General features: G+C 32.6%; 1 protein-coding gene across 2 annotated transcripts in view; it reads right to left on the reverse strand.

Annotated features, from left to right (window-relative positions):
- LOC126892715 (RING finger and CHY zinc finger domain-containing protein 1) overlaps nucleotides 1-17,389 on the reverse strand; it is a 117,763-nt gene that overhangs the window by 16,629 nt on the left and 83,745 nt on the right. The window lies entirely within an intron of this gene.

Genomic DNA, 17,389 nt, shown 5'->3' on the forward strand with positions numbered 1-17,389 from the left:
ATTTTAATAAAAAGTTTTCAATCTAATAGCACATAAAATAACATTAAAAATATTACTCTACATCCCACCAGATGGAAAACAATGGGAATCTTCTCTGGTTACACCTCCGAGGCTTCTAAAATTTGCAAGCCATAACGGATGCCGAGACTAAAGAAGATGAGGGAATTTTACAATTTATAATTCACGTCCCATCTGCTCAGCGCGGTAAAGTTCCAACGAGTAAACATGTAAATAAAAAATGAATAACCATTTTCAATTTCGTTGCAACACGAAATTACAGCCGCATCATATTCTAGTTCAATCAGAGAGCGTAGCAAGCACCTCTACCGGTTTCGAAACTTATTACATTAGTCTCTCATCAGGAGGCAGATATACTGCTCTCTATGACCCAGCCAGGAAAAACCCCGGCGTGCAGTTACGGATCGCAACGAATGAAATGGCAGGGATGCCCTAGCAGCAACTGCTAGCAAGACTATTTTTATCATGTCTCATAACATGAACGAGGTATTTAAGTTTCCGTTTCTTAATTGTCGTCGAAGAGATTTCTTTTCGTTTTCCCATTCGGCTCAATGTCTCTACGTTGGTGGTGTGGGTCGTCAGGATATTTTGAGGATACGTCGGTATACCCACATTTCGAATGCCTCTAGCTTTTTCATTAGTGCTACCGTTATTGTCCAGGTCCATGCCCTATACATCAAGACTAGAAATACATATCATTTTAGCAGCCGTATTTTTAGTGGGAGATATGTCGCAATTAGACAAGGCGGAAACGGCGGGTTCGTTGGGAAAAATATTCCCATGAGATATTTTTGCATAATCACATTCGTGAGACATCCCAGAATAAGGATCAAGAAGTCGCCCACGTGAAAAGTGGGCCAATTTTTTTTTAACAATTTTTTTAATCAAATTGCAAAAATCAATATTTTTGGCCCGGACTATTCTTTTTTAGGTTTTTTGGACCATTCTGGACAAAAAAAATCTCTTATAATTTTTCTCTAAAGTTGATCTTTTTCGAGTTATCAGCAATTTAAAATTTGAAAAACGCGAAAACGGCTATTTTTAAGACTTAATAACTCGGTTAAAAATTATTTTTATGAAAGTCAGAAAGTGACTAAATCAAAGTTTAAAGTCGCCGCTACATGATCCTGAAGAAATCTGTGTCATTAATTTACTACTAAGCTGTTATTTTTAATTAATAAAAAAGAGCGGTTAGATCAGGGGTGGGCAAAAGCCGGCCCGCGGGCCGGATGCGGCCCTTCTGCTTACTTTATCCGGCCCGTTTAAAAATCCCGCAAGCAATTTTTGTAATCTCTTTTATGCGATTTTGTTGAAATCAACAGTGTGCGTAGTGTTCACATCTATAATAGAGAGTATTACGCTCAAAACACACACTAAGAATTTTGAACATACGATGGTTGAAATCTACATAGTGGCTCGAGCAATCATATGGAATCTTTCTCCCTTCACCGAACGTTTCAAGCGGTGAAGGGAGAAAGATTTCATATGCTTGCTCGAGCCACTATGTAGATTTCAACCATCGCACAGTCAAAATTGTTAGTGTGTGAAACAAGCGTTATAATTTCGAACAGCCGTAACGATATCTTCTGCTTTTCATAAAAGCGTTTGTGTGTTTTTAACCCGGTCCAGTCGCGAATGTTCTTCAGCCAGGATATTTTTGTCGTCTACCAGGAGCCCTTTTCCTTTCGATTTTACCCTTCATAATCAGCTGCAACAACTTGTACTTATCATTTCTAATGATGTGCGTCGTATGTGCCCCAATATGTGGCAACACCATTTCGTTCGTAATATGAACTGTCCATGGTATGTATTTTCAAAACTCTCCTAAAAAGCCACATCTCAAAAGCTTTCTCATTAAGTCAACATTAACAGTCCAAACTTCGACAGCATAAAGAAGAGTAGAATGGATATAACATTTTATTATCCGATATCGGATTTGTAGGTTGAGTCTTTGGTTACTCAGAAATTACTAATCTTCAAAACGGCTGCTCTCGATTGCTCTATTCTCTATTCTTAATCGAATTTGTGATATCGGAGTTAGATCTTCCGTAATCCAGAATCCTAAGTATTTTATCCACTTATCTTAATCTTTTTACTGGATCCGTGTTATGACTTAATATAATTTACCATATTTCTTTAAAAATTACTGGGCGTGACATATTTTACTGGGCGCAAATTGTTCCCATGTACACCCAAGTAAGACAATTTATTATTACTATTATCTATTATTAACAGTCAAATTTCTTTGTCCAAATGCTTTAAATTTTAAAATGATACTTATAGTATTTTTGTCAAAAAAATTTCTTGGGTAGGGAAAAAACTACAACAGAAACATTCACGTGTGCACAGAGTAAGTACGCGGTATAGTAATCCGGCCCGGGAGACATTTTGAAAATTTCATTTTGGCCCGCGCTTAAAAGTATTTGCCCACCCCTGGGTTAGATCATATTGACGCCGCTGTAAATGTGAGTGCGAGTAAGATGCACAATTGGACTGCTGGAATGGCTTCTCTCTCGCACTCAGAATTTACAGTGGCCGCACACGTGCATGGCGCGTAACTTTACTTAAAAATAACAGCTTAGTAATAAAATAATGACAAAAATTTCTTCAGGATCTTGTAGGGGTGGCTTTAAACTTTGATTTAGTCATATATTGACTTTCATAATAATAACTTTTAACCGAGTTATTAAGCCTTGAAAATCGCCATTTTTCGTTTTTTTCAATTTTAAATTGCTTATAAGTCGAAAACGATCAACTTTAGAGAAAAATTATAAGAGACCTTTTTTGTCCAGATTGGTCCAAAAAATTAAAAAAAAAATTGTTCGGGCCAAAAATATTGATTCTTGCAATTTGATTAAAAAAAATTGTTAAAAAAAAATTGGCCCACTTTTCACGTGGGCAACTTCTTGAACCTTATTCTGGGATATCTCACGAATGTGATTATGCAAAAAAATCTCATGGGAATATTTTTCCCTTCGAACCCGCCGTTTTCGCCTTGTCTAAAGGGGTAAATATATTTCTCATGTTAAATGTTGCTCTGACCTTTTCAACTCATAGCACAGGCTCATAGACAGCTGTTCCAAGGTATACATTGAGTCTACGTTTTGAATTTACTGTCGCACATCTTTTCTGATCTCAATGCTCTCAGTGAACGAATTGCCAACTTTTACTTTGGCTGTCTGATTCCAGTAGAGACTTGTCACAATTCGGATGTCCTATTCGGATGTCTATTCCTATGTTTTGGAGAACTTTAATTAGTTGGTCATGTCTTACATTGTCAAAGGCATTCGAGTAATCAACAAAGCACATGTCACATCCACAACATCCTTGTTCATATCTCTACACCTCTGTATGAATACTTGCAGGCAAAACATTGCCTCCCTTGTGCCCAGAACATTCCTAAAACCAAATTGTGACTCGTTGATTTCCGCTTCACACTTGAAGAGTACAGGAAAAAAACACGGAATGTCACATTTTATACATATTGAGATAAATACCAATAAGGTTTAATAATTCTTATGACATCTAAAAACTACTTAGGAGATTCTTAGCAGAATTTTAGCAATTCTCAGTCTATAATCTTAATATAATATTAATCTATATTAACTTATTTATTTAAGGGGAAGGGTACATAGTTTCGGCTCTAATGCTATTTAAATGGGATTCATTTTTTTCAAAACCTGAGAAAAGTATTTTTGAAAAATTTAAACGCAGAATGAAAGATTGCGTTTTTACCGAGGGCCGAAAGTGCCTGAAAACTTCTGTAATGTTTATTTTAATAAGTTACAGGGGTGAAAATCTTAGAGAATATGTAGTTTGATTTTTAATTTCAAATATCTCGTTCAAAAGAAACTTTTTATTTATTCTATGGGAGTTTCGGCTCTCGATAATAATTTAGTTCATGCTGCGTTTAAATTCTTTAAAAATATTTATTAATCTTTTCAGGATTTGAAAAAAATGGACACCATGTCCGTGGTGATATTTTCCAAATCGAACATTCGCTATCTTTGTCATACAACGCACTGAGTCAAATAGAATATGATGACAAGACAGTGACAATTTTTAATATTTGACATGGCATCGGGAATATTTTGAGTTGTTGATTAAATAATATTGATATATAGTGTATTTGATAAATAATTGATTTAAGACGTGAACTTAATAAAAAGTTAGTTGTTTGTTATTTATGGACGATCCAAGCAGAGAATTGACCAGGATATATTCTGTGACCCAAGTATTTTGTTGTTAAAATGTTCAAAATTGTAAGCGTTCCATAGTAACAATATATTATTAAAAAATCACTTTAAAACTTTTCCTCTTTTCTCGATTGAGTATTAGTTTTTGTTGTACAGTATATAAATTATTACAATCACTGAATACATAATTAGTGAAAAAATTATCATATTTATTAACTGAATTAATAATTTGCAATTATACAAGTAACAGTTATCCAAGAACATTCAAAAGCCTTCTCTTTAAAGTTAATGATGACATTGTCAAGTAGTAATGTTTACATATCCATACCAGTGAGAATTGTACTATGGTTCTTTTCATGAGCATTTTTCAGTGCGTCACAGTTTTTCGATTTCTCTCTAACGCATTAAATTGTATGTGACAGAAAAAAACGCACGTCGCTGATTACATTTCGTCGGTGACATTTATAACATTTAATCTAGTTGTCAATAGATGGCGCTAATAATATAATATTAAATAATATTATATTATTCTATATAAAAAAAATTTAATCTGTACAATTTATAAGACTATACAAATCAAAGAAAATACCATTTTATAAATGCAATGAACGCAATTGATTTGTTTTTATACCAAATTGCAAATAAAATGTGACAACTGTCAGATTTAACTAAAATGTCATGTTAGAATAAATGTCATAAATGTGTATTTATCACGGACTAACCTTTTTTTCTATCATTTGTGACGCACTGAAAAATGCTCATGAAAAGAACCATACACGTACTTTGCCATGTCGTAAAGACAGAAAAAGTAGGAATAGCCGTAAAATATTTGCGAATTATGTGCCGATGGCCTTAATAATTTACCAAAAAACTGTTAACATTCCTTATTTTTTTTCAGTGGCGTGCGGACAATCCTGGTCCTTCGCCGGGATACAAATTACTGGAAAATTTATATAAACTGATCTTTCTGGTTATTGTTCCGAATCGATAGTCTAGTCGATAGTACTCAGTTTTTGCTACCACATGGCGAGAAAAGCCAAAATTCATGAAAACGTGACATTCCTTGTTTTTCCCCTGTACTCTTCACTTGTTCTAGATTCTGTTATACAGGATGTCCAGAAACTACCGAAAAACGAAGACAGGAGATTCCTCAGATAATTTTTAAGACACTTTAACCCAATTCACCTAGTCCGAAAATGCTTCCTAAGAGAGCTATAGCTATTTGAAGATGGCGTCTGGTAATTAGTTTTTCTTAAATACCTCCAGAACGCTTCTATTTAGAAAAACAAAATTGGTACGCGTATTTATCTCCCACAGATAAATCGATTCCATCTATTGCGAATTTCTAGTACCGGTCATAGGAGTCCGTTTTGGGTAGGGCAACAGTTATATTATCGCATAACTTTTTTAACCACCGGATTAAGTCAAGCGTCCACAGACCCACATCGTACGCAACGGATTTTAGTTTGATTTTAGTTTGACAATCGATAATGCGATCCGTACGATGCGGATCAGTGGACGCGGTTACATAAGTTTCTGTACAAGGCAAACTAAAATCCGTTGCGTACGATGCGGGTCTGTGGACGCTTGCCTTTAACCAGTGCTTTAACCACCAGATTAACCACCAGATAAGAAGGATGATAAAGCAGGCAAAAGAAAAACACTTTGAAGAAAAATGCAAAGAGGTCGAGGACATTCAAAAAAGATACGATCTATTTAATCTACACAAGAAAGCAAAAGAAGTGGCAGGGCTAAGAAAACAAAATCTCAATGGTGCACTTTTGACACGGTATTACTACGTAGACCGATGAGAAAGTACAACGCTGGGAAGAATACATAGATGAACTGTTCGATGATGAAAGAGGAGACCTAGAAAACATAGAACTTACTTCAGAAGAAATAGGTCCAGATATCACAAAAGAAGAAATAGCACACGCATTAAAAACAATGAAGAACGGAAAAAGCCCTGGACCTGACAATGCTTCCTATCGAATTAATAAAAATTATAAATGAACAGCACATTGATGTTCTAGTGATACTCTTGAACCAAATTTATAACTCCGAAAAAGTCCGAATCATCCAAAGTCATCCATAACCGAATATATCATAAACTGGACATAGATATTAGTGATACACAATTTGGGTTTCGCAAAGGCCTAGGAACGCATGAAGCTCTTTTCTCACTTAATATCCTAATACAAAGGTGCCTAGACGTCAATCAAGATATATGTGTCTGTTTTATTGACTATAATGAAGCTTTCGATAAAGTACGAAATGAACAATTAATGAATGTCCTGAAATTAAAGAAGATAGACTACAATGACCTCAGGATCATATCTAATTTATACTATAAGCAGCGAGCAAAAGTACGTGTTAACGAACAGCTATCAGAGGAAATTGAAATTAGATGTGAGGTGAGACAGGGTATTGTCGACAGTTATCTTTAATGCCTACTCGGAAGAGATCCTAAAAACTCTTGAGGGTAAAACAGCTGGAATAAAGGTGAACGGAGTTTCCATTAACAACATTAGATATTCGGATGACACTGTCATCTTAGCCGAAAATATTGAAGATCTTCAGAGGTTGGTTAACAGAATAGCGACATACAGCCAAGAATCGCAGGGATAGTCGTCGTAAGGATCTTCGAGAACTCTGTAATGCATTTGGCATCGCTTCAATATTCTGTGGTGTGCGAGCAGTTCTGAGACTGCCACCTCTTTTTTGTGATGTTGAACCACTACTTTCAAAGTTCCTAACCCAAGTCTTTAGCAATGTTAGTCGGAACTGCAGCGCGGGCGGCAAATCGAAGTGTAAACGAAACGCTCGTTGTATACGTACAAAACTTTCACAATTTTTTAAATAAGCTTTCACATCAAATACGCGTTGTTCACCTGACCACTTCTCCACGATAACTAAACTTCCCACTCTCTAGATTCACAACGTTTACGTCGCAAGCCCGCGGCTCCTTCATTTTATCGTCAGCAGCGTTGTCAAATCGTACCGTTTTACTAAATCACCTTTTATTATGCAAAAATGCCTATGACAAAGAGCACAGAGTACAAAAATTACGTGTTTACTTATTTCGTACGATGCGATATTCACATAAAAACGCTGAAATGGACTAAACTTGGCATCATAACTGAAAATATTTGAGATACATAGTTCTTGCACCTAAGTGACGAATTGATATTATTGCATACTAAATTGGTGAATACTAAATAATAATCAGCCCTGTGATGAATCACTCACGTTAAATATAACGTAAAGTTATCCTGTAGATAATTTATAATCGTCGAATTGGTGTGATGTATCATATTTAACTTAACTATTCGCGTTATTTCTTGACAGTTCTTGAGTTATCTGATGTATCAACAGGGCCGCGTTTAGATCAATTGCCGCCCTAGGCAATTCTCTAGTAGCCGCCCTTCAAACATGTACCATTTTTGCGAAAAAAAAATGCAAGCAGAATTTTTTATTTAGGGAGCGTTCAAGTATTATGTAACACGATTTTTGAAGATTTTTGACCCCCCTCCCAACCTGCGTTACATAATACTTGAACGGTCCCTTAAATAAGAAATGTATTGTTTGGAAATGTAATAAAATGAGGAACATAGAATTTATAAAAAATAATATTTTACACAAGTGAGAAGAACAAAAATCACACTGATCACAGTATGGTATGAATTCACTTTTGACCGGTGAAAATAAACACAGAATGTTTTACATAAAAATGAAAAATTATGATTATGTATAATTTGCAATTTGCACTAGTATAATATAGGAATGTGTTGCGATAGCAGTAGCCGTTATTTTTTAACTGTTATTTCACTGAAGCTATTTCACACTGTTACATCATTTTCATAACAACTGAAATATTCAGGTAGCTGACTAGAGATGGCGGTTTTTGACAAAACACCGGTTTTCGGTTATACCGTTTTTTTTGCTTACGGTTTAACCTGGCGGTTATAACCGGCCAAAAAACCGGTTTTTGGAAAAACCGGTTTTTGGTTTTTTAATCCAATAGGTTACAAAGTTACATTTACAATACACTCCATAGTTTGCGATACTCCATTCGACTCGATATCAATATGATCAAAATTAGTACTATCGAAAGGACATGTATTACTTTTAACATGTTTGTATATTTGTAGAATAGGTACATTTTAACTCATATACTTCCTGTATGAGTGTTGCCAATGTAAAAATAAAAATTATCCGAATGTTGTGAGCCAAATATCCGAAATTATCCGAATCTGACAATTGACATTGACAGTTGACATTTGTACATTTGTAGATGACCTTGACTTGACACAATGTCGTGTCAAATATGACGACTTGCAGGTTTTTATGTTAGATTATAGAATGTGCATGTTATTAATTAACTATTAAAATTATTAATTATTTATACAGGGTGTCCCGGAAAATAGTGCGTTCCTTAAAGGTATAGGTAGAAGGCACCATGTAGAACAAAAAACTCTTATAACATTTTTTCTAAATGCAACCGTTTGACCAAAAAATTAAAATGTATTTTGGTATCCAAATTTAAATCTGACAACTATGTGCGGTACGCAAATTTAAGCATAGACAGTCCCATGTAAATAGATAGAAGATGATAGTAAACAGATAGTTTTAAAGAATCCTGTTTAGTGTCAATGCCGAAAATGTTTTCGAATAGTGAGTGTATTACCTATTATGTTATTACCTATGAATGGTGTTTGTGAAAGGTTACTTGAAGCATCTATTCGGTATATTAATTATTTTCAAGTAAGTACAACTTAGTTATTTCAGTTCACAAGTAAACAAATTACTGAGACATTATCTGGTGTATTTAAGTTCCACTGTAAACTATTAAAACTATGTAATTCAGTTAAAGCCCTCAGCAATACTCAGCATTCAACCCATTTAAACCTTACTAAATACATAATACTAGTTTAGTTAAAAGATGTGTTTTTATGTTAAAAGATGTGTAATTCGTTTAAAATTATGCAATAGGTATTTCAATACATTTCAAAAGAAAATAATTTTAGTAAACAAATAGTAAATACCTAAGTATTACCTACTATTAGGTTGGATTATTTTAAATACTGTTAATCACAATCACAAACGAGTTCTTATTATGTTATTATGCCGTAGTGCGTACGATGTTGCCAGTTTATTAAAATTTCCAAACATTAAAATACAGGTATATGGAAAACAATGTTAACTTTTTTTTGGAAACGGTTAACTTTAGAAAAAAATGGTATAGGACTTTTTTGTTCCAAATTGTGTATTCTCTCCATACCTTAAAGGAACGCACTATTTTCCGGGACACCCTGTATATTTATATAATACAATATAATTTTATAATTATATATATTATATAGAACAGAATATACTACAAAAGAGTTGTTCCGCCATATTGGATAGTGCGTTTGTGTCAGTGGAATCGAGCCCATCCCATCTTCCCATCTACTTCACCATATGTCATATCCCCTCTCTTCCATATCACTGTAGATGGTAAATGGCAATGGCAAGAAAACTTGCATGGTTAATAGGCGTATATTTATTTAAATAAAAAACATAACAAATAAGACCTTTAATTATCCGAAATTATCCAAAAAATTGTTCAATCCGAAAATTATCCGATGGTCCACGAAATTATCCGAAAATCGGATAATTATCCGGACATTGGCAACACTATGAGTGTATCGTTTTGAAAACGTAGCGAAATTCTTGAAAATTCGTATTCGTAATCAGTAATTCGATATTCATAGTCAGAGCATTATTTTTGGTAATCAGAAAAAGTCATTCACCCACTTTCAATGTCAAGAGTTACGTGTGAAAAATAGATGATGTTTGCGTCTAATTCAACCAGATCACTTCTTATGTAAATATTATGGTTACAAATATCTTTTCAAGGAAATATTATAATAAAACTTAATAATTGTTTCTAGCTGATGTGAGATTGCACATTCAGTTTGCTTCTGTATTTTATAAAATAAAATAAAATTTGAATTATGGTTTTGTTTGGAATAATTACTTGAGAATAATAATTATGATTGGGATCCGAAATAATACCTAACCTAATCCTAATCACCGTAAAAACCTAATAACCGGTTTTTACTTTAAAAAGAAAAAACCGGTTATAACCGAGACAAAAAAAACAACCGGTAAAACCGGTTATTGCGAAGTAAAAAAACCGGTTTTACGTTTAAACCGGTAGGTTTTTCCTATCCCTATAGCTGACTACTTTTTTAATTATTGTAGACCTATAAGAAGAAAACCTACCCGTGTCCTGTCTAGAGTTCACGTCCGTTTTTTTAATTATTAACAATTTAATTTGTATGTAATTTCTACATACATTACATATATGCAATTTTATTATAAATGTATTCATTAATAAAGGGTCTACTTTGTTTAAACATTTCTTGAAAAAATTATTTTTTTCCAAATACCTATTTTCTTAATCATATCATTATAGTATGGTATAACTAGATCTAAACCCAGACATCCAAAGTGAAAGTTATCCTCCAGCACCAAATTGTTCTATATGGTCTACATAATGTTCAGAAAAAAGTCACACCATTTTGAGCGTCGGGTTTGGGGGGAAGAGGGGGGAGAAATTGGTAAATTCGTAGTTTTTTAAGTTTTTCGTCAATATTTCTAAAACTATGCGGTTTAGCATGAACAACCTTATATACAAAAATGTTCTACATTAAATTTGAAACAAAAAAGGTACTCTGCATAATCCGTCTAAAATGAACGGCTCCAAAGTTATGGAGGTAGTATAGTATAATTGGTCCAAAAAAGGCCTAACCCAGACATTAAAAGTAAAAGTTTTCCTCCAACACCAAATTGTTCTATATGGTCCAGATATTATTCAGTAAAAAGTTACACCATTTTGAGCGTCCCGTTTGGGGGGGTAAATAGAGGAGAAATCGGTAAATTAGTAGTATTTTTATGTTTTTCGTCAATATTTCTAAAAATATGCTTTAATGTTCTATACAAAAATGTTCTACATTAAATTTAAAAAAAAAAAGGTCCTATACATAATTGTTATAAAATCAACGATTCCACAGTTACGGAGGGTGAAAAGTGGAGGTTTTCGATACTTTTTATATTTTTTGAGCAATTTATAATATTTTTACTGATTGAAATAAATTTTCTTTAGCAGGATTTGCTATTTCAGTGGCCGATGGTATGTTAGTGATAATCCCTTGAAGAATTAAACGTCAACCTCACCACCCAAAATCATCTTCAATTGCCCAAAAAATATAAAAAGTATCGAAAACCTCCACATTTCTCCCTCCGTAACTCTGGAACCGTTGATTTTATAACAATTAAGGATAGGACCATTTTTGTTTTAAATTTTATGTAGAACGTTTTTGTATATAACACTATTTACGCTCAAACATAGTTTTAGAAATATTGACCAAAAACGTAAAGAAATAACTAATTTACCGACTTCTCCCCCATCTCCCCCCCAAACCGGACGCTCAAAATGGTGTAACTTTTTACTGAACAATATGTGGATCATATAGAACAATTTGGTGTTGGAGGAACACTTTTACTTTGGATGTCTAGGTTAGGCCTTTTTTTGGACCAATTATACTATACTACCTCCGTAACTTTGGAATCGTTCATTTTAGAAGGATTATGTATAGGACATTTTTTATTTCAAATTTATTGTAAAACATTTTTGTATAAAATGTTGTTCATGCTAAACCTCATAGATTTAGAAATATTGACGAAAAACGTAAAAAACTACGAATTTACCGACTTCTCCCTTCTCCCCCCTCTCCCCCCCAAACCCGACGCTCAAAAAGTGTACCTTTTTTCTGAACATTATATGGACGATATAGAACAATTTGGTGTTCGAGGATAACTTTCACTTTGGATGTCTGAGTTATGTCATTTTTTGAATCAATTCTATCATACTATTAATGATCATAGAAAAAGTTAAAGTATATTTTAATAAATAAATTATTTTTATTAAATAATAATTTATTGAACATAATTTATTCATTAAAATATACCTTAACTTTTTCTATGATTAATAATGATAGTATCATTACAAAAAATGGATTTTTGAGAAAATATTATTTTTTCAAAAATTATTTAAAAATTAGACTGTTTATTAATTATTAAATGTCTAGACAAATTGCATATTTGTAATTTACGCAAAAGTACATACAAATTAAAAAAAGAAGAAATATCAAAATTCATTGAGTAGATTCCAAGATATAGAAAATGGTAGTAGTTTTAAGTTGCTTTTTTAGTTTTTGAACTCGTGCATTTTTCGGCTCCCGCCAGGTAGCTGACAACTGTTTTAATTGTTGACCTATGGGATGAAAACGTACATGTTTCCTGCCTAGAGTTCGCGTTCGTTTTTTAATTATTAACAATTTAATGCAATCAACGCAGAAGCTCCCCCTTCACTTACTATGACTTATCATCATTTGAACCACATTTTTAAAAATTCGAGTAAAATATCATCTTTCCGAATACCTATGTAAGAAGATGTTTTCTACGGACAAAATTTTTAAAGTTATTGTAAATGTTTATAAACTAGTATTTTTTACTATATTAGATAATTTTTTATCTTTTCTTAATACACTTTGATAGGATCACTTTTCTACTTTCATTTGGCATACGCAGAATTGTCCTATCTTCATTATTTTCTGTCATTTGTTATTGCAAAACAAAGGTCTCTGGGATAAACAAATAGAATACCTAACTTTTAAACTAATTAATGGATGTCTCAAATTTTGGGAGTGTGTTATGTACCCCAATACCCAACTTTGAGTAAAGCGAAACACTACAGTTCTAAGTTAGTTTTAGGAAAACTTATTAATAAATAACGATTTTCAGTTATTTTGCAGTTTACGAAGCTACAAATTAACTTTTTGACTTTCAAAAATCGTCATTTTGAAGGATTTCAATGTTCTAAAAAAATAAATTTTGTATTTTATGTCAACTATTTAGCTTTTTAATTGAGTGCAAAAAATGGAAAAAATCGCGTTGATTGCACCAAATTGTTAATAATTAAAAAACACGATCTCTAGGCAGGAAACATGATGGTTTTCATCCTATAGGTCAAGTCCACAATAACTAAAAAGTAGTCAGCTACCTTGATATTAATTTCATTGTCCCGAACATGGTTTATTTCTTGCTTATTGCCCTGGCTGGAGTATTATATCAGTGCGACGACACGAATATTATCTCCTTGTAATAATTCAGTTTGAAAATCCCAACTCTAACTCGATTTCCTACTGGTAATCTTTAGTTTCTGCAATATGGCAATATTGATGTGATCAGTCAATTCACCGTCTTTGCGGAGCTTCTGGCGGCCCAATAATCACTAAATTTATGACTTCCGTTTTTTTGGATGAATAGTGTTAGGTTTAAGATAACAGAATGCTATGTTTGTTTTATTTTTGATATGAATGCAATTTCTTTTATTTAGAAACGAACGCCCACTTCTATTTCATTGATGGATGAATGATGAATATTCATATTTGTTTTTCCTTTTAATTTTTAAATACAAATATTTTTTTGTACAGTATTTTTGCCGCCCCAGGGGCGTCATTTGATAGGGTTAGGGGAGGCAGTTGCCCCCTCCCCTGAAACTGAAAATGACTGAAATTTACAAAAAATACTTTCAGTTTTCATCATTACATCATATAATATAATGTATTGTATATTATATAATGCTTGCCCCCCCCGAATCAAAATTTCAAGACCCTGTGCCGCCCTCTCACAATTTGCCGCCCTAGGCAGCTGCCTATATTGCCTAATGGATAAAGCAGCCCTGTGTATCAACTGTCACTTTATACAGCGACGTTAAACGAGAAGTTATGAGATAACTTTGTAGTTATCTAAGGGTTTGTAAGGTTAGGTTTATCTTTTGACTTGTTTTTAGATAGAAAAGAAGTGAATATTCAACGAAGAACGCTGCTTCAGGTTGTCTCAGGATCTTGTGCGGCGGTTTATTAATTTAATAAATCAAATTTCATATCAAATATAAAGCAGTACAAAATTAAAAATATCAAAAACATAGACCTAAAATAACAAAAACACGTAGGTAATATTAAAATTAAATCAATAATTAAAAATGAAAAGTAAAGCTAATAATTTAAAAATAGAAGGGTAATGTAATTTTAAAAATTATACAAAAATTAATCGAGAGATACAAGTTGAAATCCAAGGGTTTTAAGTACTGTTATTTCTATCTATTTTTATGATTCACCACCGGACAGCGAATAGTTGTTCGGTCATCGGTGGCCGGTGGGTAAGTATACCTTCTCCTGATTCTCTTTCTCGCTCCAACTTGTACTGATTCTACATAAGGTTATCTTTGTTAGACAACTCAATATTTTCTTCCTTTATGTCGTCTAAAAAATAACTCATCTCATAACGGTAAATGATACATCACACGGGATTTACGTTATCTGTTATCTTAACTTTAACGCAAACATTAAAGATAACTTCGGTGATTCATCACAGGGCTGAATTTTTTGTGAAACATTAGGTACCCTAAATTACTATTTGGTTTAGATATTACTTTTAATAAAAAACGAAAGTTAAATATTACAGATCATTGCAAAATAGATATATTGAAAAAAGTATTTGAAAGGATTATTGCCGGTTTGACCAACGACAAATACCAGTTTATTCGAATAATAAAGTAATTCGATCAATAAAACTGACACATCTACGTTTCACCAAACTCAAATAATAGTATTCATTGAATAAACTGCAAATAAGTATTCTTTAATATAATCGGTCAAATAAATATATGTATTGTTCGAATAAATTAATAAATTAATTTCACTTTAAATATCTATAATAAAGAAAATTCGTCAGTTTAACTTAAAATTATCAAAATTGTATTGTAGGTAAACGTGATTTATATATGTGTGAAATTTTTTCACTGTTCAAAGAGTTTGCTTGATTTACCTACATAGGGTATATTAGTTTTTCATTTTCCAAGCAAAAAATCAAAATAAAAAAATTGGGTTTATCTCAAAGCTATTAGTAAAGTTTAAAAATAAGCTGAATATAAAAGTGTCCACAAATTAAAATGAAAACAATAAAGAGTAAATTCTATTGCATTATAATTGCAGATAATTTCTTGGAGATTGAAAACATTAGAGATAAATCGATTCCATACATTGCGAATTTCTAGTACCCGTCATATGCGTCTGTTTTGGGTAGAGCAACGGTTACTTTATCGCATTATTTTTTGCGTCTTTAATTTTCAAGCATTTTTGACACTATATTATTAAATTTTGAGGTATTCTGGTGCTAAAAGTTACTCTTGATTAAGTCGATAAAATACACCATTTTTTTGACAAATTTTTTCAAATTCAAAAACGAAATATTTTCAAATTGATTTTTCTAGAAAACGGTATATCCTACCGACTTAAAGCAAGAATTCCTTTTAGTACTAGAATACTTCACAATATAATAATCCAGTGTCAAACATGGTTAAAAGTTAAAGAAAAAAAAGTTATGCGATAAAATAACCGACGCCTATGACCGGTTCTAGAAATTCGCAATTTATGGAATCGATTTATCTCTGGAAGATAAATAGGCGTATCAATTTTTGTTTTTCTAAATAGAAGCGTTCTGGAGGTTTAAAAAAAACTAATTAAAAGACGCCATCTTCAAAGAGCTCTAGCTCCCTTAGAAAGCATTTTCGGACCAGGTGATTTGGGCAATATTTTAAGCCCAGGAATCTACAGTTAAAATATTTCCAATTATTAATGAAATACCCTGTATGTAACTGGCGCACAGTGTTCAAAATTGAAGGAAACGTGATCGAAAGTAAAAAAATAAATAAATAAATCTGAGAATGCCGAAATTAAGGGGTTTGTTTGTACTACTCATGATGCAACTTTTCAGCAAAAATTGATTTTTTAAGTTTGTTAGGGCCAGATGTATTAATGATCAAAAGTACAAAATTCAATATAATTTTATACATCAAATTTAAATCCTCAGAATATGCCTTTTATTTTGATTATTACTTCATTTATGTGGATAGCTAATGTAAAAGTAATTATTGGAGATAAAAATACATACTTTAAAGATTAAAATGATATAGTTAGCTTCACGGAAAGGTGATTAAAATTTTGATATAATCGGCTGTCTAAAAACCTATACAATTTTTGATAAAATTAATGTTTGACAGCGTATTACGTTTATTGTGCCATCTTGTGCCACGTTAAATCCTTCACTAGATGAAAGATTACAATGTAAGGAATAAAAAAATATATAACACAAACTGCGGAAAACTGAGCAACTGAGTACATGGAGCATTGCATCGAGCGCTGCGCACGTTTAGTCTGAATTAATTGCATTCGTACGTATTGTTTACAAGTATGTATGTCAAACACATGATATTTGTTGGGGTTGCGAAAAGAGATTTTAGTTTTGATGAAGTAGTGTTTTTGCTTAGAAAATATATTGTACATTAGTTTTATAAATAGCTATATTAACAATTTATTGAAGTTATATTTCTTTAGACGCGATTGGGAAAAATGTTGGGATTTGGAGTAAATGTAAATGTGCGCGAATTCATCAAAAATTGTTAGCTCTACGCGCAGATACGTTATAGGGTTTTTCAACGCTTCTCATTTGTTTCGAGCTTCCGTCATAATCTGTCGCATAATCCGTGTATATTAATATACTAAGCAGCAAAATTAACGCACCACCTGTAAAATGGGACATTTTTGATGTCTCGAATTTCCTAAACCTCATGTCCGATTTGTTATTTAATATGTTATAGCCTTATTCTTTAACAATATCTCCGTAATAATATTGTTGCTAGACGGGTAAGATGTCATTGTATACCGGGTGTACCAATAATACTGTGTTTTTTTTTCTAAAAGTATTGAGTATTTCTTACCACTCATAACACTGTTAAAAATATATATACAGAGTGTTTCATTAAGAATGTCCAATGTCTGAGTTGTAGATTCTAGACCTCGAAATATTAAGATTTAACCAAAATCACTTAAATAAAATATGGCTCCTTACAGAGTTACAGTGTGTTATTTAAAAATTTAAAAATTATGTTCAGTATTTTAAAACTATTCTACGTATCCTTCTCATACTTGACAGACAGTGTAGGTACTATAAACCCTATGAAATTGTTAAATATCCGTTTCTAGTTAGTCCCAGAGGCGTACGAG

This window comes from Diabrotica virgifera, chromosome 9, assembly GCF_917563875.1.
Source record: "Diabrotica virgifera virgifera chromosome 9, PGI_DIABVI_V3a".
In the NCBI taxonomy this organism is placed as follows: Eukaryota; Metazoa; Arthropoda; class Insecta; order Coleoptera; family Chrysomelidae; genus Diabrotica; species Diabrotica virgifera.